Source organism: Monodon monoceros, unplaced genomic scaffold (assembly GCF_005190385.1).
Source record: "Monodon monoceros isolate NGI ecotype Baffin Bay Population unplaced genomic scaffold, NGI_Narwhal_1 Super_Scaffold_14, whole genome shotgun sequence".
NCBI lineage: Eukaryota > Metazoa > Chordata > Mammalia > Artiodactyla > Monodontidae > Monodon > Monodon monoceros.
In genome coordinates, this window is record NW_021703770.1 from 65,011,250 (window position 1) to 65,033,012 (window position 21,763).

General features: G+C 39.3%; 1 protein-coding gene across 17 annotated transcripts in view; it reads left to right on the forward strand.

The window, feature by feature from the left end:
• Positions 1 to 21,763, forward strand: part of PDE7A (phosphodiesterase 7A) — a 380,288-nt gene that overhangs the window by 249,606 nt on the left and 108,919 nt on the right. For 2 of the 17 annotated variants that reach the window (XR_003793495.1, XR_003793494.1), the window contains exon 2: positions 3,085 to 3,147. The exons of the other annotated variants lie outside the window; for them this stretch is intronic. The gene's annotated coding sequence lies outside the window, so the exon portion shown is untranslated. The remainder of the gene's footprint in view (positions 1 to 3,084; positions 3,148 to 21,763) is intronic. 17 annotated transcript variants of the gene reach the window in all.

Genomic DNA, 21,763 nt, shown 5'->3' on the forward strand with positions numbered 1-21,763 from the left:
TATTTGGACTGCAGATTTGATTGTGGAGTAGGGTGTTCAAATTACTGGTTTATAAGTTGTCATCAGGAATACGTGTAGTCTGTGGGATGTGAATTGAGAGGTTTTAGACCTATGTCCAGATTTTGGTGCTTTGTTGCAATGCCTAGAGTTCTGTCAGTTGTACATACTGTCTACTCAAAAAATTTTTTTTAAACACAAATGTCCTGCGAGAGGTAAAATATTAAGCTCTCTGCAGGAGTTAGGAAGATTAGGGCGCCCACTTTGGGTGGAAAGAGGGAGAGGGATGTACCGTCCATTCTCTTCGAGGCAGTTTGATAAGACTTCTGCTAACACTTTAGTTGTAAATTTCAACTCTTCCTTTCCCCTTCCCTCCCTTCCTCCCTTCATTCCTTTTTTCCTTTTTCAGAAAGGATTACAGCAGTTTTAAAGAATTGACTTCTTTTCTGGGGATGGATATAGAGACAGGCTTGGAAGAAGAGAGCTGAAGAAAGGGAAACGGACAGAGTTTAGCTTAACTCAGTTTTTGTCTGGGATCATTAATAGTCATAAAAACACCTAGGAAATTTAGATGATAAAGAACCCTCATTGCATGCAGATCCTCTTAATGAATTTAATTTTTTTCTTTTTCTGTACTAAAGACTGTGTGTATCACATTTGTTGTGTGGCTATAAAATCTTTCTAATTTTGTTAGAAGTCTCTTGACTCAATATCTTTAGTGGAAGTTTTCTGGACATTCTTACATTCCCTTTGGCCACTCCAGAAAACTTCAACAATTAATTTTTAATCTTCTAATTTAAAAACTCAAAATATTTTTTTCTGGCTACAGATTGCTCATATCTTATGATTATTTTGAATTGAGAGAAAATTAAGTGTATATTCTCTTCCATATTTAAATGGCCTGTTCTTGCCTGAAAATAAGGTAGACCGTTAATTTTTACATTGTTGCCAAATATGCCTTTCAAAAGGTTATTCACAAGTAAATGATACTTTTTGCATGGTTGCATTCAGGTGTAAGTGTTCATGCGGTCAGTATGTGAGGAAAGGAATAAAAGCTATATTTGTAGATGAGCCTTCTAAGCTTGTGGGGCTTCATTTTGGCTGCTGGCAGGAAGCCTTCTGAAGGGATCTATGCCGCTGATCCTGTGGTTGTCATCAGAGAATCTCTTGCTTATAATTTTGAGTAGGAATTTTGGATTATTGCTCCATGCCTCCACCTGCTGGTAGGGATGGCTCTTCGTTTTCTGAAGATGATGGCTAGAGGGAGGAGAGGGCAAAGGCAGGGCATAATTTGGGGAAGAAAAATTATTAATCAGATAACTAAATTTCGGCAAAACCTACTCTGTTTCTCGAAGTTTTGAGTAGACCAAACTCTAGCTCAGGACCATGTAAAGTACTTGGTAAACAGTGCTTAATAAAGATGCAGTAGTCTTGTTTCAGTATTAATTATAATTATTTGTTTCCATTTATTGAGGACCTTCTACATGCCAGATACTGTAATTGATGTTTTTAATCTTTACAAAAGATTGCTTTATGAGATAATTGGCAGTACTCTCATTTTCACCAAGGCGTGAGTAAACTGAGCTTAGAGACATTAAATCCCACTTTTACCAAGAAGTAAGTAAACTGAGCTTACAGGCAAGTTAGATCGCTTGTCTGAGGCATCAGGCAAGATCTTGGAGAAGAGCCTGTCATGTTCCACACCCTTACTTTCAAACTGGTCTCCCTCATTGGTGAAGGTGAGTGGAATATAGTTAGACTTTTAGGTTTACGGATTATAGATTTTGTTCATGGATCTTGATAAAGAAAACAAATTTGATGATTTGAGATGATTATTTGAAATGATAACCTTCGCTCTGGTCTTTTCAAACCATATCTGGAATATTTTGTTCTAGATGCCATGTTCTAGGAGGAGATGATTAAGCTAAATCAGACTCTGAAGATAGTGACCAGGGTGGTGAGGTGATTTGAAAACTGTATTGTTTGACAGGTGACTGAAGAAATTGGAGACATTTAGTCTGGAGAAAAAAGACTCAGGTTTTGGGCCAGCGGAGGTGGGAATGGAGGTGGGGAATGCTTGGTGAGAGATGGTGGAGCATTGCTGTCTTCCAGTATTTGAAGGATTGCCATGTGAATGAGAGGGAGGAGAAGAGGATTAATTTAGATTTTGATTGGTTGTATGTTCTTGATTGCTATACCCTTTTCCTACTTTGTGAGGTCAGTTGCTAATATACAGGAAGAGATCCAAGCTTAAAGTTGTCACTTGTCCAAGGCCACACAACTAGGTACTGGAAATGGATTAAACTCTGGGTCATTCTGACCCTAAAGCCCATGCATTCTCTTCTACTTCCTCTTACTGCGTGGAAAAAGGATGTTACCTCAGAGGGTAGATAAGTACCAATAGGTAGAAACAATAGAAATAGAAAGGGAGATCTTGTGTTTAAGCACACTAGTAATAAAAGAAATGCAGGTTAAAAGAATGATACTGATTTTTGCTTTCAGATTGGCAAATTTTAAAAAAATAAGTGTACAGCTTGAAGATTATACTCACGTAATGCTAGTAGGAGTCTAATTGTTTTACGTTTTCTGAAAAGTAATTTGGCAATTGAATAAAATAATTAATACTTTTGCCTGATAATTTACTTTTGGGTATCTGTCCTGAGCAGATAACTAGAAATGTAGATAAAGATTAATGATCTTCAAGGATATTCATCATGTATTTATCACTGAAAAATTGAAAACAAATAATTTATAAATGGTTTACTATAGTATTTCTTATTGTGAGTATATGGTATTTATTTTTATATTGTGTGACCACTAAAATGCATTGAAGAATTTAAAGTATGTATAGTGTAAATAGTTTACAAATGGATAAATAAATTTTAGTATTTTCTACTATTTCTGGATTGTGTACCCACTAAAATACTTGGAAGAATTTGAAGAATATTTAATTGCATGAAGAATTGCTTACAATATTAAGCTAGCAAACAAACAAAAAATCCTCAGGGTATTTACAGATTTATCCCGATTTTGTTTAAAAATAAATCACAAAATATATACATATTCACATACTGTGCATGATTGCAGAAGGAAGAAAAGCCAATATATATCCCAAAATGCTAACAGAAGCCATCTGTGGATGCTGAAATTGTAAGTAATTTTTAACTCTTTGTTTAGAATTTTGTGTAATTTTACGTGTTCTTCTTTTAACATGAATCTCCGTTTTAACTACAATAATCCTAGAAAAAGTCAAACAAGTTGTATTTGGGCCCAGATCTCTGACAGAGATGTCCAGAGAGGAAGTACACTGCCTCATGAGATTAAAAATTCCTGAAAGATACTTGGATGAGGTTCTTGTCAAGGGGTTTGACTTTCCTGGTTCTGTCTGACCTCATGATTCTATAATTCTTGGCGTAACTCAGCTGTATGCATGACAGGTATTTTTGTATAGCTCTGATAATGATAAAGTAGCTTCACTCTCCATGGGAGATGTTGGGAAGTAAATTTAAGTATAGTTATTGTTTTAAAGGAGAGCTGTTTGATGATAGCGCGTGAAGAGATCTTGAACAGTGGCAGTGGTGGAAGGAATAGAGATAGGAAGTCAGGAGTTAGGTCCTCGGAACTGATTTGATTTGAGAGGTTAAAAACAAACAAACAAAAAACTTCACCTTTTAAATTTAGGAGACCAGGTAGATCATGAAGCTAGTAATAAAAATACAAAAGAGGCAGGTTTTTTTTTTTTTTCTTTTCCTCTTTTGTGTATGTGTGTGGAGGATTGGGGGAGGGTGGTGGAGTACATTATAAGTTTACTTTTTAAATATGTTGAGTTCAAGTGTCTGGGAGCCCTCCAGTTGGGATGTCCAGTAGGCAGTATCTTAGGATGAAGGTTGAGACTAGTGACATATTTTGACTTCTACTACAAGGGTTTTCAAACATTTTTTGCTCACATATCCCTTTGAAAAACTAGGGGAAAAAACCCACAAAAAACTGGATACCTTCTTACATATCTAGAATTTTTCTTCCAAGTGTATTTGTAAATGATGTAGATTTTGGTGTATTATTTAAATCACAGTTTTAAATACATCCAGGGGAATTTTTAAAATTTGATATCCCCATCATCTGTTTTAATAAAATGTGAGCAAGCTCTTAATTTTAACAGAATCTTTACATTCCTTATTTTTCTCTTTGAACTCATTTCTGTTTGACAGTCTCTACATATTCTTATCCTAATGTATTCTTTTATATTTGAAAGCGTTTTATCAATCACAGTGTCATACTTTTCTACAACGAAAGTAAATTCATTCATTAATTTAGTAGATGGAAATAGAAAGTACTTAAGCAGTGTCACCCAGTTCTTCTGAGTTCTATGCAAAAACAGTTATAATTTAAAACATTTGAAATTTCCTGTGTCTGTAAGGCTGTGTCAGATTTATTTTGGATTGAGTTACCAATACAATGATAACCAGTAGACAATCAAAACAACATGTGAGTTATTAAATTTAATAAATATTAAATAGTAAAAATTTCATTGGAAATGCATTTTGTTTATTTTAAATCATTTAGAAATCTATTTTATCCATTTATAAGTATTATTAGAAAAGATGAGGTTCTGCACCGATTCTTTTCCTTTTTTACCTTAAAGTATTGAGAAATCTTGTCCACAAATTTAGTAGATGGTAATAAAACGTGCTTTATTTTACCAGTATCACCCATTCTTTTGAGTTGACAGCAAAGTGATCCACAATCAAAAATACTTTTAAGGCTTTCTTGAGTAGCAAATGGATTTGGTTCTCCTTCCATTTTCATGGAAATAGGAGCTGGTGACCATTTGATTTGAAAAAAATTTGATACCCAGTCTGGAGAGCAGTTACCTTTTTCAGCATTAATATTTGAAACTCTCCTTTTGGCTCCTCAGCTGTTGTTAGGCCCCAGCTCCACAGTAAGTTTCAGGACTTGTAGAGATTTATGTAGGGCAGAAGAGGAGAGGTGAAAGGGGAGAAGGAGGTAAATGAAAACTGACGTGTCAGTAGAATAGTTCTAGAAAATTGTACATATGGAAGGTGAAGACCTAGAAATCAATTCCCTTGAAACTTTCCATGCCCAGGTGCTCCTCAGGGTATGTATGCATGATCCAGTTTGTAGACCGCTGTTTACTGTATTTCACCTTATTACCTTGTTGCTGTATTTTACTGTTCTGCATAGGCATACAGAAATAATACCTTACACATCAGGTGTTTTTTTTTTTCCTGATTTTGTTTGCTCATAATCCTGGATCTCCATACTTAATCATTTTAGGCCTTCTTCAGGAATGGAATCAGAATATTAATGCTTGAAAGAGACCTTATAAGTAATTTATCTTCAACAGTTTGAAGATTTGGTTGTCGAGACTCAGAAAGGTCAGGATTTCTCCAAGATCACACAATTAGAAAGTGGAAAAATTAAAGCTGTAAACTTAGTTCTTCCAACTTTTAATCTGTTGCTTTTCTCACTATACCCCTACTTCCTTAAAAAAGGATTGATTTATAGGATTTCCATAAGTAGCAGTCTTTCTTTACTGAACATTATTCCTTTGAGTAGCATTTGCTGATAGACCAGTGATTATTTGAACAAGTTAAAGGACAAACACACTCAATTTTTAAAATGTCTGAGTTACTTCTACTTAAAATATAGTCAGATAAGGCAAAACCATTACTGAAAGTGTATTGGGCCTGTTAGGAAGATATTTGTTAAAATGTGATTTATGTATAACTCAGCAGGAATAACCTTTTAAAAAGGAACACATATTTCACCTGTATTTTAAAAATTAACTTAAGAATAAAACTTTTTTTTCCACTTTAGGGAATAAAAGAATTTTAGCAAATAAAAGAATATTCTTGATATAAAAAGAGCTCACTCTCTAAACCATTTATGTGTTTACTATGTATGAAAGGGTGAGTGGTAGAATTTTTTTTTTTACTTCATTTTACTTTTTCCTTGAATTCTTCATAATGCACGTATATTTTAAGAAAAACAGTGAAGTTATTGTGAAAAGCAAACTTTTTTTTAAGAGTAGTTTTAGTTTCACAGTAAAATTAAGAGGAATGTCAGAGATTTTCCATGTATCTCCTGTCCCTACACATGCTTAGCCTCCCCCATGATCAACTTCCCCCCCAACAAAGTGGTACACTTGTTACAATTGATGAACCTAAATTGATATATCATAATCATGCAAATTCCATACGATGTATATACATTAGGGCTCACTCTTGGTGTTGTACAGTCTGCGAGCTTGGACAAATGTATAATGAAATGTATCCATCAGTATAGTATCATACAGAGAATTTTCACTACCCTAAAAATCCTCTGTGCTCCACCTAATTATCCCTACCCCTCAGTTCCCAGCAACCACTGAACGTTTTTACTCTCTCTCTAGTTTTCCCTTCTCCAGAATGTCACATAATTGGATTCATACAGTCCTCTGCCTTCAGGATGGCATCTTTCACTTCGTAATGTGCATTTAAGGTTCCTCCTTGTTTTTTCATGGCTTGGTAACTCATTTCTTTTTAGCACTGGATACCATTTCATTGTCTGGATGTATCACAGTTTATTAATCCATTCATCTACTGAAGGACATCTTAATTGGCTTCCAGGTTTTGGCACCGTGAATAATGCTGCTACAAACATCTGCTGGTTTTTTGTGTGGACATAAGTTTTCAACTCCTTTGGGTAAATACCAAAGGAGTGTGATTGTAGGATCATATGGGTAAAAGTATATATAGTTTTGTAAGAAAACACCAAACTATCTTCAAAGTGGCTGTACCTCTTTGCGTTCCCACCAGCAGTGAATGAAAATTCCTGTTGTTCCACATCATCACCAACATTTAGTATTGTCAGTGGTCTGGATTTTAGCCATTCTAATAGGTGTGTAGTGATAGCTCATTGTTTTAATTTGCATTTCCCTGATGACATCTTTTCACATGCTTTTTGCTGTCTGTATACCTTCTTCAGTGAAGTGTCTCTTAAAGGTCTTTGGCCCATTTTTAATTGAGTTGTTTTCTTATTGTTGAATTTTAAGAGTTCTTTATATATTTTGGATAATAGGCCTTTATTAGATGTCTCCTTTGCAAATATTTTCTCCCAGTGCATGTCTTGTCTTCTCATTCTCTTGACATTGTCTTTTGTAGAGCAGAAGTTTCAGCTTATCAGTTCTGATTTTTTTTTTTTTTTTTGGTGGACTGTGTCTTTGGTGCTGTGTCTAAAAAGTCATCACCTAGATTTTTTCCTGTGTTTTCTTCTAAGAGTTCTATAGTTTTGTATTTTATATTTAGGTCTATGATTCGTTTTGGCTTAATTTTTAAAAATTTATTGGAGTATAGTTGCTTTTCAGTGTTGTGTTAGTTTCACCTGTACAGCAAAGTGAATCAGCTATACGTGTACATATATCTCCTCTTTTTTTGGTTTCCTTCCCATTTAGGTCACCACAGAGCATCAAGTAGAGTTCCCTGAACTCTACTTTGTGAAGAGTGTAAAGTCTGTATCTAGATTCATTTTTGCATGAGGATGTCCTGTTGTTCCAGCACCATTTGTTAAAGAGACTATCTTTGCTCCAGACTATCTTTGTTCTGTTGTCAAAGATCAATTAACTGTACTTCTGTGGCTCTATTTCTGGGCTCTCCATTCTGTTCCATTGATCTATTTGTCTATTCTTTCATCAGTACCACACTCTCTAGATTATTGTAGCTTCATAGTAAGTCTGGAAGTCGGGTAGTGTCAGCCCTCTGACTTTGGTCTTCTTCTTCAATACTGAGTTGGCTATTCTCAGATTTTTGCCTCTCCATATAAACTTTAGGATCAGTTTGTCAATATCCCCCAAGATAACTTGCTGGGGGAATTTCCTGGCAGTCCAGTGGTTAGGGCTCTGTGTTCTCACTGCTGAGGGCCTGGGTTTGATTCCTGGTTGGGGAACTAAGATCCCACATGCCTCATGGCGCAGCCCCTCCCCCCCCCAAAAAAAAGATAACTTGCTGGGATTTTTGATTGGGATTCCATTGAATCTGTAGATCATGTTGTGAAGAACTGACATTTTGACAATATTGAGTCTTCCTATCCATGAACGTGGAATGTCTCTCCATTTATTTAGTTGTTTGATTTGGTTCATCCAAGTTTTGTAGTTTTCCTCCTATAGATCTTGTACACATTTATACCTAAATATTGCATTTTGCGGGGTGCTAATGTAAATAGAATTGTGTTTTTAATTTTAAATTGCAGTTGTTCATTGCTGGTATATGGGAAAGCGATTGACTTTGTATATTACCCTTGTACCCAGCAACCTAGCTGTAATAACTCATTAGTTCCAGGAGTTTTTTTGTCTGTTTTTTTTCCAATTTTCTACATAAATGATCATGCGATCTGTGAACAAAGAGAGTTTTATGTCTTCCTTTCTAATCAATATACCTTTTATTTCCTTTTATTGTCTTATTGCATTAGCAAGGATTTCCAGTATGATGTTGAAAAGGAGTGGTGAGTGGCCTTAGTCCTTGAAGGATTCTTTACTTTTAACAGGGCAATATAATAAGATCTATAGGAAAAAAGTTAAGACTACTCAGCAGAAGGTTAGCAGAAGACTCACTCCGTTCCAGGAGGAAATACAAAAGTAGGAAAACAGGTTCAGCTTTGCTAGTAATAAAGGAAATGCAAAATAAAATAAATTTTAAAAATTTGGGGGGTGGGGAAACATTTTCTTACTGGCAAAGACTGGCAAAACCCAATCTTAGCAGGGTGTGAGAAAACGGTCTTTTTGTTTGTTTGTTTTAATATATTTATTTATTTATTTTATTTTGGCTGCATTGTGTCTTCCTTGCTGCACACTGGCTTTCTCTAGTTGCGGTGAGCGGGGGCTACTCTTCGTTGTGGTGCCTGGGCTTCTCCTTGCAGTGGCTTTTCTTGTTGCGGAGCACGGGCTCTAGGCATGTGGGCTTCAGTAGTTGTGGCTCATGGGCTCTAGAGCGCAGGCTCAGTAGTTGTGGCTCATGGCTTAGTTGCTCAGTGGCATGTGGGATCTTCTCGAACCTGGGCTAGAACCCGTGCCTTCTGCATTAGCAGGCAGATTCCCAACCACTGTGCCACCCAGGGAAGTCCCGAAAATAGGTAGTCTTATAAATGTAGCTGGGAGCATCATTTGATTCAATCTTTTGGGAATACAGTAGGTCTTTACAAATCAAAATTTTAGATGTGAATATTACCCTTTCTGCAGTCCTGTAATTTATCCAAAGGGACAGTTAGAACAATTTGCTAAGATACATGTGCATAGATTTTTGGCAACAATTTGCAGTATTGATATTGATGGATGTTTAGGTTATTTCAGTGCTCGTCATTGGATATTGTTAAAATACAGTGTTTTAATTCAGCGTAAAACTCTATATCCAGTAAAATGATGCCACGGATCCATATTTGTCTTGGAAAGGTATACGTAACAGTTTGAATGGGGAAAATTTTAGCTGAAAAGTGGCATGTATATATTAGCCTGTTGATTTAACTTTCTGTGTAATATCTGTATTTGTCAATAAAAACATGGAGGATATTGTATACACCAGTGTATGAATACATACAAGTCTGGAAGGTCGCTCAGCAAAATGTGATCTTTGGGTAGTGGGGTTTCTGGTAACTTTTACTATTTTTGTACTTTTGCGGTTTGTTGTATTTTTTTTTTTTTGTAATCAGAGAAATCAGTTTTTTTAAAAAAACAACATTAAAAAAGTAACTTACGCTGTCAGGTGGAATATCATTTAAGTAGAAATAAAGTTATGAAGAAACTTAGGTCTAGTTAGCTAATAATTTATTATAGGTTGGTCAGAAACGAGTTATTCACTGGCACATAGTAGGTATTCAGAGTGGTTTATTAAAATGGAATTATAGTGGGGGAATGATGTATGGAGGAATGCACTGCTTTTTTTTTTTTTTTTTTTTTGCAGTATGTGGGCTTCTCACTGTTGTGGCCTCTCCCGTTGCGGAGCACAGGCTCCGGACGCGCAGGCCCAGGGGCCATGGCTCACGGGCCCAGCCGCTCCGCGGCATGTGGGATCTTCCCGGACCGGGGCATGAACCTGTGTCCCCTGCACCGGCAGGTGGACTCCCAACCACTGCGCCGCCAGGGAAGCCCTGCACTGGGTTTTTAATGGAAAAATGAAGTGAGTTTGGAGGCAGATAGTTTACAAAAAATATTATGCCTATTTCAGAGCTGAGAAGGTAAGCTTTCTGCTATAGTATTTATGACCTGGAATCATAGAACATCAATGTTAGAAGAGTCTGTGGAAGTCAGCACCCTCAACATCCAGATAAGTAAACTGAAACCAAGGAGGTTAAAGGACACACCGGGCAATCCAGAAGTCTCTTCTATTGAACATACTGATTTTGGCTGCTCAGTTTTTGCTTGAACATTTTTGGAATGAGAAGATTACCACTTTACAAGGCAGTCCACTTTGGTGTTGAAAGGTGTAATGGGTTGAATAGTGTCCACCAAAAATTCATGTCTACTTGGAACCTCAGAATGTGACCTTATTTGAAATGAGGATCTTTGCAAATGCAATCAAGATGAGGTCATATGGGTTAGGGCAAGCCCTAAGTCCAATGACTGAAGTCTGTCTAAGAAGAGGAGAGGACACACAGAGCCTCTGACACACACACAAGAAAGAAGGCCATTTGAAGAGGGAGCAGAGATTGGAGCGATGCAGCTACAAGCCAGGAACTCCAAAGATTGCAGGGATACACCAGAAACTACTGAGATGCAAGGAAGGATTCTTCCCTAAAGCCTTCATTCCGAGGCAGCGCAGCCCTGCTGACACCTTGATTTTGGACTTCTGGCCTCCGGAACTGAGAGAGAATAATCTGTTGTTTTAAGCCACCCAGCTGGTGGTACTTTGTTACAGCAGCCCTAGGAAACTAATACAAATGGGTTTGAATATTTTAAATGTGTTTGTTCGCTCTTGCCGTCAGCACGTGTTTACGGAGCACTCTTTACGTGCCAGGCACTTGGCTATGGGTATATCAGAGATAAGTAAGACGTGCTTCCTGCCTCCATTCCTAGAGTGTGTCCGTCACGAAGGACAGCCATGTAAGTACGTGACTGCAGTACTGGGTTAGGATTGTGTGTGAAGTTCAGTGGTGGCACAGTGGAGCTGGGAGAACCAGGGACGGTTTTACAAGAGACCTTTATGGTGGGTTTGAACGAAAGAGCTGAAATCAACCTCTGTGGGAATTCTGCTTGATTCTGCCACCGCTAGTGCTATCACTCCTACCTAGTTCAAGGTATGTAGCATCCTGTTACTAGAATTCTCTCACCACAGATCAGTCGAAGTAATTTTTATTTTTATTTTCTTATTTTGCCTGCACTGCATGGCTTGCGGGATCTCAGTTCCCTGACCAGGGATTGAATCTGGGCCTCTGCAGTGAAAGCGCCGAATCCTAACCACTAGACCATCAGGGAACTCCCCGAAGTAATTTTTAAAATGCAACCAGATCGGGCTTCCCTGGTGGCGCAGTGGTTGGGAGTCCGCCTGCCGATGCAGGGGACGCAGGTTGGTGCCCCGGTCCGGGAGGATCCCACATGCCGCGGAGTGGCTGGGCCCGTGAGCCATGGCCGCTGAGCCTGTGCGTCCGGAGCCTGTGCTCTGCAACGGGAGAGGCCGCAACAGTGAGAGGCCTGCGTACCGCAAAAAAAGAAAAAAAAAAAAATGCAACCAGATAATGCTTCTCTGCTGAAAACGTCAGTGGGATCTTATCACAGTGAAAATAAAATCCAAACTCCTTTTCATCATACAGCCCCATAAAATCTGATCCCTCCTAACTTCAGTCGCATCTCCTTACACAGTGGTCTTCTTGCTGTCTGTGAACACTGTCAGGTTTGTTCCCATCTTGGACTTTGCACCTGCTCTGCCCTCAGACCCAGGATCTTCCGTGGCTCCTCTTCCTTCAAGTCTCGGCTCCCTCTTTGCAGAGGAGCCTTCCCTGACCATCCTATTTAAAAGCCCCCGTCCCCCATCTTTCTATTACCTTGTTTTATTTATGGCACACACCACTAACTGGATTTGTCTATTTCTGCCTCGCTTCCAACCTGCATGCCTGCCACCATAGAACGTGTGGTCTGGAAGCAGGGATCTTGTTTATACTGTTCGCTGCTTATACAGTTCACTGCTGTGTCCCTAGTGTACAACACATAGGAAGTGTTCAGTACAGAAGAAAGAAGAAAAACTTACTCTTAGTCTCAGGCTTATCATGTCAGATCATATGTCACCATGACTCTCTTTGGGATGCATCCCAAACTGTATTCTTATAATTTCATTTTATAGTCCCAGCCTATTCCCTCCCCCCAAAAATTGCACCTTCATCTTCATATCCTTTCTGAGCTGCCCTCTGTGGTATTGGAGCTATCTTAATTTCTAAAATTGTGTAATCTTACTTAAGGGTGCACTGAGTTTTAGAAAAGTTGCCCAAAGTAACACAGCCATAAATGGTGTTGCTAGGATTTGAACTTAGATCTCTCCCTGACTAGAGCGCCTTTCTGGTTGTTCTCCTATGGGGGTTTTGGTGAGTGGGAGGTAAAAATCCAGAATTAAAATAGGAGCCTTGTCCATTTGGACTAGAAATAGCAAACACTTATTATTTGTTTCTATAAAAAGGGCTGCGCGATATTTGTTGAAAGGAATTCTAAAAAGGAACTTTAATTTTTTTTCGACTAAAGTTAATTTGCTTGTTATAAAGAAGAAAGTAAACATCATCAGTAGTCTACCACCCAGAGACAGCTGCTGTTAACATTTTAGAACATTTTTATCCAATATTTTTCTGTGCAGAAATAAAATAATGTTATGTCATTTTCCTACATAAATCTTTCTCTGAATTTTGAAATAATTTCCTAATGTAATTATTAGATCAAAGCATATTGCCAAATTTTTTTCCAGAAAGGTGACCCCAATTTACATTTCCGTGAGCAGCACATGAGTGCCTTTTCATACCTTTTCAATATTTTTGGTTTCCACTTCTTGGATTTTTCTTGATATTAAACTTGGAATATATGTTTATTAGTTACCTACTAACTATCCTGGAATTGTCTATATCCATTGCCTATTTTTCTATTGGCAGCTTAGTATATTTTAAATCAGTTTTTAAATTTTATATTGATAATGAAAATTTTGTCATATTTGTGGCAAACTTCCACCTTTTTGACTTATTTTTATTTTTTAAAATTTTATTTATTTATTTTTGGCTGCGTTGGGTCTTCATTGCTGTGCACGGGCTTTCTCTAGTTGTGGTGAGCAGGGGCTACTCTTCGTTGCGGTGCGTGGGCTTCTCATTGCGGTGGCTTCTCCTGTTGCGGAGCACGGGCTCTAGGCGCACGGGCTTCAGTAGTTGTGGCACGTAGGCTCAGTAGTTGTGGCTTGCGGGCTCTAGAGCGCAGGCTTAGTTCAGTAGTTTTGGCTTAGCTGCTCTGCGGCATGTGGGATTCTCCTGGACCAGGGCTCGAACCCATGTCCCCTGCATTGGCAGGCAGATTCCTAACCTCTGTGGACCACCAGGGAAGTCCCTTGACGTATTTTTAATAAAATGATGTTCTACCTGTACTGCTAAGCCTTTATCTAGTAAGTCTTATCTCTTTAATGATGTAGTCATCAGAGGGAATTTTTGTTAATAAAAGTTTTCAGCATTTTAAATTCTTCCACACAAACTTTGTCTTCAGCGTACTAATTTGATAAAGATCTTTTTCATTTTAATAAGTTGTATGGATTAATTGTCAGTAACAAATTATAGGTAATTATCCCTTTGTATTTTAAATATATTGTAAAAGGAAGGTGACATAAGTACTTTTCCAGAATAGAACCAAGAATGTGAAATTGGAGGAAAAATTGTATGCTTGGAAAATATATTGAAAATGAATGACTTGAGAACTTCTGAATGTACTTTCTAAGCATTCTCACCACTAAAGCAATTGGCATGTAACCTATCCCCCTCCTGCAAACATTTTTAATTTTGTGATAGTAACTCAAATTTTGTACTAAGAAAAATGGAACGTAGGACCCATTTTACATGGCTTTTCTAAAATCTCTAAAATTTTAGAGAGAATTTATGTCTTACAAACATTTAAGAGGATTTTTAATGGCTTATAATATTAACATAAAAGAGGACAATTTGAAGATAAAAGCAAAAACATAGATTACCTGCAGTGTGTAGAACCAACATTTTCATTTTTCTTTCATCACAGTGAAAATACTCCAAATTCATTTTCAGCGAAAAACTTTCCAGAAGTGACTTCAAGAATTTTTTATGGTTGGCCTCATTTCATTTCTATTTGAGGTGTAGTTTTAATAACTTTTTCAAGGCTTTCCACATTTATTTCCCCATCAGTGGTGTTTTTTAATTTCCTTTTTGTCGTTTTTTTGTTTGTTTGGTTGGTTAAGTCTCTTAGAGCAGGATTCAAGAGGGCTGTGCAGGAAAAGCCATTGAAGATGTAAAAATAAAATTTTAGAATGTTTATTTTTAACCTTATTGTTTCAGATCCTAATTTTATTTATGTTACCTGGAGTACATAAAATTATATGTATCTAATTCATAAATAAATGCATTCCAAGTTTGGAGACTACTATCAGAGAATCTGTTGATTGTAATGTATTTCTCACACGCATGTGTGTGCATGCACACACACACACACACACACAGGTCATGCAGGAACATACACAATATTTCAAAGGGTTCTTGGAGTCCGTCCATCATACCTCTAGAATACTCGCGTTCCTGTTTAACCATAACCTGCCTTGCCTCCTGAGTGCACTTAGCCACAGCTCTTTGTCTACTGATTTATTTAATTTTAAAAATTTTTTCCTTAAAGACAATTTCATGAGGTCCATGGTATTTGGATTATAGAAATTTGCTAGGCAAACAGATTTTTTTTTTTTTTTTGCGGTACGCGGGCCTCTCACTGTTGTGGCCTCTCCCGTTACGGAGCACAGGCTCCGGACGTGCAGGCTCAGCGGCCACGGCTCACGGGCCCAGCCGCTCCGCGGCATGTGGGATCTTCCCGGACCGGGGCACGAACCCGTGTCCCATGCATCGGCAGGCGGACTCTCAACCACTGTGCCACCAGGGAAGCCCTAATTTATTTAATTTTATTAACCAACTCTGATTTCCATCCTTAAGGTTCCAGCCGAGGGTTAACTCTTAGAAGAGCCACCTTGTGTACCTATCTGTCCTGATTTCAGTTTGGTTAAACTATGAGCTCCTTAAGAGTGGTCACTGTTTATTTAGCTCTGTTCAGCCCAGTGCTTCATACAAAGTAGATATTTAGCAAATGAAAAGAGTGCGTCAAACCTTTATAAAGTCCTGTCAGTGACCCATCCTACAGAGTCCAGCTTCCTGCTCTCCCCACACTCCCTCCTATTTCCCCCTTCCCACGATGCCACCTCATACGCTGCTGCAGCAACAGTCATTCCTGTCTTAAAGGGTCTTATGCCATCTCAAGGTGGCCGCGCTTAATTCTTTGATGACTGAAGGATTTCTGGAAGGCCTCAAAGTGGTAGTAGTATTCAGATTAATATAAAGCTGGTAAATGACATGGTCAGGATCAGGGATAGGCTTTCAACCTTGAGGACTTTATAAAAGGTCTCTAGGGCTTCCCTCGTGGTGCAGTGGTTAAGAGTCCGCCTGTTAATGCAGGGGACACGGGTTTGAGGCCTGGTCCGGGAAGATCCCACATGCCACGGAGCAACTAAGCCTGTGTGCCACAACTACTGAACCTGCGCTCTAGAGCCCGCGAGCCACAACTACTAAGCCCTCATGCTACAACTACTGAAGCCCACATGCCTAGAGCCCGTGCTCCACAACAAGAGAAGCCATGGAAATGAGAAGCCCGCGCACCACAACAAAGAGTAGCCCCCGCTTGCTGCAATTAGAGAAAGCCAGCGCGTAGCAACAAAGACCCAACACAGCCAATAAATAAATAAATTAATTAAATTACCAAAAAAAAAAAAGTATCTGGATTTCTCCTGGGGCTTTGGTTGTCTTAATGGATTATAGACCCTTGTTGTTGAGTAACCAGGTGATGACTATAGGTAGCCCTTTTCTTCAGTACACTGTGGGATGTAGCCCCAGGTCAACACACCCTCTTTATTCTTTTTTTTTTTAAAATAAATTTATTTATTTATTTGTTTTTGGCTGCGTTGGGTCTTCGTTGCTGCGCGTGGACTTCCTCTAGTTGCGGCGAGCGGGGGCTACTCTTTGTTCCGGTGCGCGGGCTTCTCATTGCGGTGGCTTCTCTTGTTGCGGAGCACAGGCTCCAGGTGCACGGGCTTCAGTAGTTGTGGCGCACGGGCCCAGTCGCTCCGCGGCATGTGCGATCTTCCTGGACCAGGGCCCGAACCCGTGTACCCTGCATTGGCAGGCAGATTCCCAACCACTGCGCCACCAGGGAAGCCCACCCTCTTTATTCTTTAGCATATAAGTGTGGAACTAGAGAACGCTTAGCCAAAAGAAAATGGTTATAAAATTTTTCTTGTTAGAAACTAGACTGGTTGGTTCAGGTATAACACCAGTGATGCCCAGTAGAAATACAGTGTGAGCCATGTATGTCGTTTAAAACTTTCCTGTAGCCACATTTAAAACAGTAAAATGAAACAGGTGAACTTAGTTATAATGTATGTTATTTAACCAACTCTATCCTAAATATTATTAATTTAACATGTAATCAATACAAAAAAGATGTTAGTGGTAAATTTTATGTATTTTTGGAGCACACATCTCGGTTCTGACCAGCACCATTTCAAGCACTCCGTAGCCACAGTGGCTACTGATTCACTGGACAGCGTGGCTCTAGAAATAATGATATTTTATAGTACGTCTTGTTAGAGGGTGTCAAGGCCACCTCTTTTTTCTATAATTAGACACATTTGTTGTTACATTTTATGGGGTTCTGTACATTTCCCTTATTCAAACCTTGTTTACTTATTAGGCTTGGAAATACCGAGATACCAGTATAAGTTAGCTGCATTTTTAGAGAGATTGTATATAGTAGTCCCCCGCCTTGTCTGCGGGGAATATGTCCCAAGACCCACAGGAGATGCCTGAAACTGTGGATGGTACCAAACCCTGTACATACTCTGTTTTTTCCTGTACACACGTGTGATAAAGTTTAACTTAAAAATTAGGCACAGTGGGCTTCCCTGGTGGCGCAGTGGTTGAGAATCTGCCTGCTAATGCAGGGGACACGGGTTCGAGCCCTGGTCTGGGAGGATCCCACATGCCGCAGAGCAACTAGGCCTGTGAGCCACAGCTACTGAGCCTGCGCGTCTGGAGCCTGTGCCTTGGAACAACAGAGGCCGCAATAGTGAGAGGCCCGCGCACCACGATGAAGAGTGGCCCCCGCTTGCCACAACTAGAGAAAGCCCTCGCACAGAAACGAAGACCCAACACAGCCATAAATAAATAAATTTTTAAAAATATTAGGCACAGTAAGAGATTAACAACAATAATAAAATAGAACAATTACAGAACAGTTATATAGAACAATTATAATAGAACAATTATAATAATACACTGTAGTAAAAGTTAAGTGGATGTATCTCTCTCAAAATCTTAGTGTACAAATCTAATGCATTTTCCATCTTAACTAAGCACTTAAAATGTACTGTGGCCATAACTTTTGCAGTTTGAGGTGTGACAGCAAAACTAGCACAAATTTCTTTTTCCTTCACAATTTCGCAGATAGAAGAGTTGTTCTTACCACAGATCTTAGCAACCCCAGCATACAATTTTTTTTTTCTTAAGTCAAGAACTTTCACCTCTTCACTTAAAGGAAGCACTTTACGACCTCTCTTTGGCATATGAGTCACCAGCATCACTACTTTTGCACTTGGAAGCTTTATTAAGTGAATAATTATTAAGTAAGATAAGGGTTACTTGAATACAAGCATTGAGATACGGTGTTGTTCTGATAACTGAGATGGCTACTAAGTAACTAATGGGCAGGATACGCTGGACAAAGGGATGGTTCATGTCCCAGGTGGGACAGTTCAAGATTTCATCATGCTGTTCAGAGGGGTGCACATTTTCAAACTTGTGTATTGTTTATTTCTGGAATTTTCCATTTAATATTTTTCGAACTGCGGTTAACTGGGGGTAACTGAAGCCGTGGAGTGCGGAACCTGAACTAAGAGGGGACTGCTGACTACTGTAGTTTGAAAAATGAGAGGACGACAGAGTTTTTAGCAGCTCTGTTTTGCTTTCTTTGGGCTTGGCTGTTTCAGTTTCTTAGTTCTGGGGTGTAGGGACTTCAGTCTTAAAAGCTATGCTTTTCATAGTGGGGCCAGCTCTTGTCCTTCTCCAGAAAGATTTTTTTAGGTTGAGGGAATTTGCTGGTGAGAAAAGGCATAAAGCTTCTTGTTGGTTCAGTTTCTGTATATCCCCTTGCACGCATGGAGACTAGACTTTGTTTCCTCGAAGAAATACAAATGTGAAAGATGAAGCAGAAGGGTTTTTTTTTGTTGTTTTTGTGTGTGTGTTTGTTTTTTACAAAGTAGAAATAGTTTAGTTATGTGAAGCCAGTCTTGTTTGGGTAAGGCTGTTAGCTAGTACCCTAGAGGAACATGGGTAAATAATTCTGCATTGTTAAAGAAAGAACACAATGGCAGGATTGCAGACCAGGTACCTTGGATGTGAACATTGGCCAGAGGGTCCATGCTTTATACCACTATGAAAGTGGATAGGATAAAAATCCTTTAAGTCTGGGGCTTCCCTGGCAGTCCAGTGGCTAATACTCCACACTTTCAGTGCACGGGGCACAGGTTCGATCCCTGATCAGGGAACTAAGATCCCACATGTGTCATGGCTGAAAAATTAAAAATAAATAAAAAATAGGGAAATTTTATTTTTTTAAAAATCCTTTAAATCTGTTTTGAAACCATTTTTAAGACAGTCTTAAAACAGAATGGAAAGTGTCTCAAAGCAGATTTAATTCAACAATTTCAACTTTTTAAATTATCAGACTAACTTAATATTATTGAAAGTTTGAAAGGAATAATCATCCATAATCCTACCATTATAGCATTATTATTTTTATGCAGTTGCCATGTTTTTATATGTATTTTAAGGTAGTTGTGATGAATGGGTACATTTAATTTTGTAGCTTTTTAGAATATGTTACTTTTTAAAATGTGGATTTGTAATGTTACTCAGTAATAAGATACCTTTTTATTTAGTTGTCATACAGTAGCCTGAAAATAGATACAGGCTGGTGAAGTGATTCCATTCCTTGAAGTAATACAGGGATTTCATTTGTCATGGTTGTCTGTGAGTTGCTGCCAGTCTGTGGGGACGGGAAAGAGAGGAATGTCAGGGCAGTTTACATCGAGGAGGTGGGCAGGAAGCTGTGGTATCTCTTCCACTCTTGTCGCATTGGTGAGAACTACGTGGCTCCACTTAGCCGCACAGGAGGCTGGAAGGGAGAAATAGCACAGTAGGAACGTGCTGTGCACAGCTTTCTCCACATTGTGGGCTTCCCTAGGGTGGTTTTTATAGAACTGGGATTGCTGGTCCAAAGAGTACGAACATTTGAATAGAATATTTATTTCTACATTACTTTTGTAAAGCAACCATTTCATTACTCTGGAGACTGACGAAAGGCCAATTGCATAAAGCTTTGAAAAGTGTAATGCTGTCGAACTTGGAGTAAGAAAAATGGGAATCTCTGGCATTCTTGGCTGGGGCTACACACATTCCACCCTACTCTCTCCCAGCTCGGTTGGCATGAGGTTCTGCCAGCAAGAAGCAGGCTGTGAAGACCTCACCTTGAAGAGGGCTCAGCTCTTTGGAGTGGCGGGTGATGCTCAGTGGCATTTTCTGTGGATGTGGATTTCAGAGGTGCATGGGAGGGCCAGTGGCTCCGCTCATATAGCAGACTGCAGTACTGTTTGGGGCACACATATTCCTGGATGAGACTGAGCATAAGCACAGAGAAGATCTGAGCAGGCCCACCGTATTCACATACTTTAGACTGACCCTGGAGTTCCATGCATGCACCTGGGAGATGTGAAAGGGCCTGAGGAAAGATAAACCTGGGGCAAACTGGAAAACAGACTGAATTTCGCAGGAGCTCCCCTACCCATGCACATACCCATCAGCAGAGGTGGGAGCCTCACTGGCTCAAGGTGTTTGAGCATAACCTCTGTCCAGTCACAAGTTGACCATGAAATTATGCAAAGCTGCAACCCCTCAGGAAGTCAGGCCTAAAAATAAAAAGATACATTTAAAACAAGACTGAGCAGAGACATCAGTGGTGGCATATCACAGGGAGACAGAGTTCACATATTTAGCCCAGACATGATACCAGACAGAAACAAAAGTAAGACAGCAACAATACCTATTAGGGGGAAAAGAATCAGAATTCAGAGTTGCTGTATTATATTATATAAAATCCATAGGTTTAACAACAACAAAATTACAAGCCACGGAAGGAAACAGGAAAAAAAGTGTGACTAGCGCACAGGAAAAAGGAGCGGTCAAAAAAAAGTGTCTCTGGGCTTCCCTGGTGGCGCAGTGGTTGAGAGTCCGCCTGCCGATGCAGGGGACACGGGTTCGTGCCCCGGTCCAGGAAGATCCCACATGCCGCGGAGCGGCTGGGCCCATGAGCCATGGCTGCTGAGCCTGCGCGTCCGGAGCCTGTGCTCTGCAACGGGAGAGGCCACAACAGTGAGAGGCCCGCGTACCGCAAAAAACAAAAAAACAAAAAAAAAGTGTCTCTGAATGTCCCCAAATGTTAGATTTAGTAATGATTTCAAATCAACTATTATAACTATGTTAAAAGAACCAAAGGAAACCATATTTAAATAATTAAAGGAAAATATAACAACAGTAAATCAACAAGTGGAGATTCTCAATAAGGGTATAGAAATAACTTTAAAAAACAATAAAAACCAAACAGAAACAAAAAACGAACCACTCGCCTCTGTACTGTTCTTTCCCAGGACTTAGAACTTGAGTCCAATCATGAGAAAACAGCAGAGTGAAACTTGGGATCATGCTACATGAGCACCTGACCAGTACTCTTGAAAACTGTCAAGGTCATGAAAAACTGAGAAATTATTACAGCTTAGAGGAGACTAAGGAGACATAATGGCTGAATGCAATGTGGTATCCTGTATTGGATCCTGGAACAGAAAAAAAGACATTGATGGGAAAGCTGGTGAAATCTGAATAAAGTCTATAGTTTTGTACTAATATTAATTTCTTTCTTTTGACAGATGTGTCATGATTATGTAAGATATTAACATTGGGGGAAGCTAGGTGAAGCATATACAGGCACTCTCTGTACTGTCTTTGCAACTTCTTTGCAAATCTAAATGTATTCTGAAGTAAAAAGTTAAAATGGGGCTTCCCTGGTGGCGCAAGTGGTTGAGAGTCCACCTGCCGATGCAGGGGACGCAGGTCGGTGCCCCGGTCCGGGAGGATCCCACATGCCACGGAGTGGCTGGGCCCGTGAGCCATGGCCGCTGAGCCTGCGCTCCGCAACGGGAGAGGCCACAGCAGTGAGAGGCCTGCGTACGACAAAAAAAAAAAAAAAAAAAGTTAAAATGGAAATTCTAGACTTGAAGACTACAATACTTGAAATGAAAAATTCACTAGAGGGTCTCAACAGCAGTTTTGAGATGCTAATAAAAAGAATCAGTGAATTTAAAGACAGACCAGTAGATATGATTCAATCTGAAAAACAGAGAAAAATGATTGGAGGAAAATGAACAGAGCCTCAGGGTCA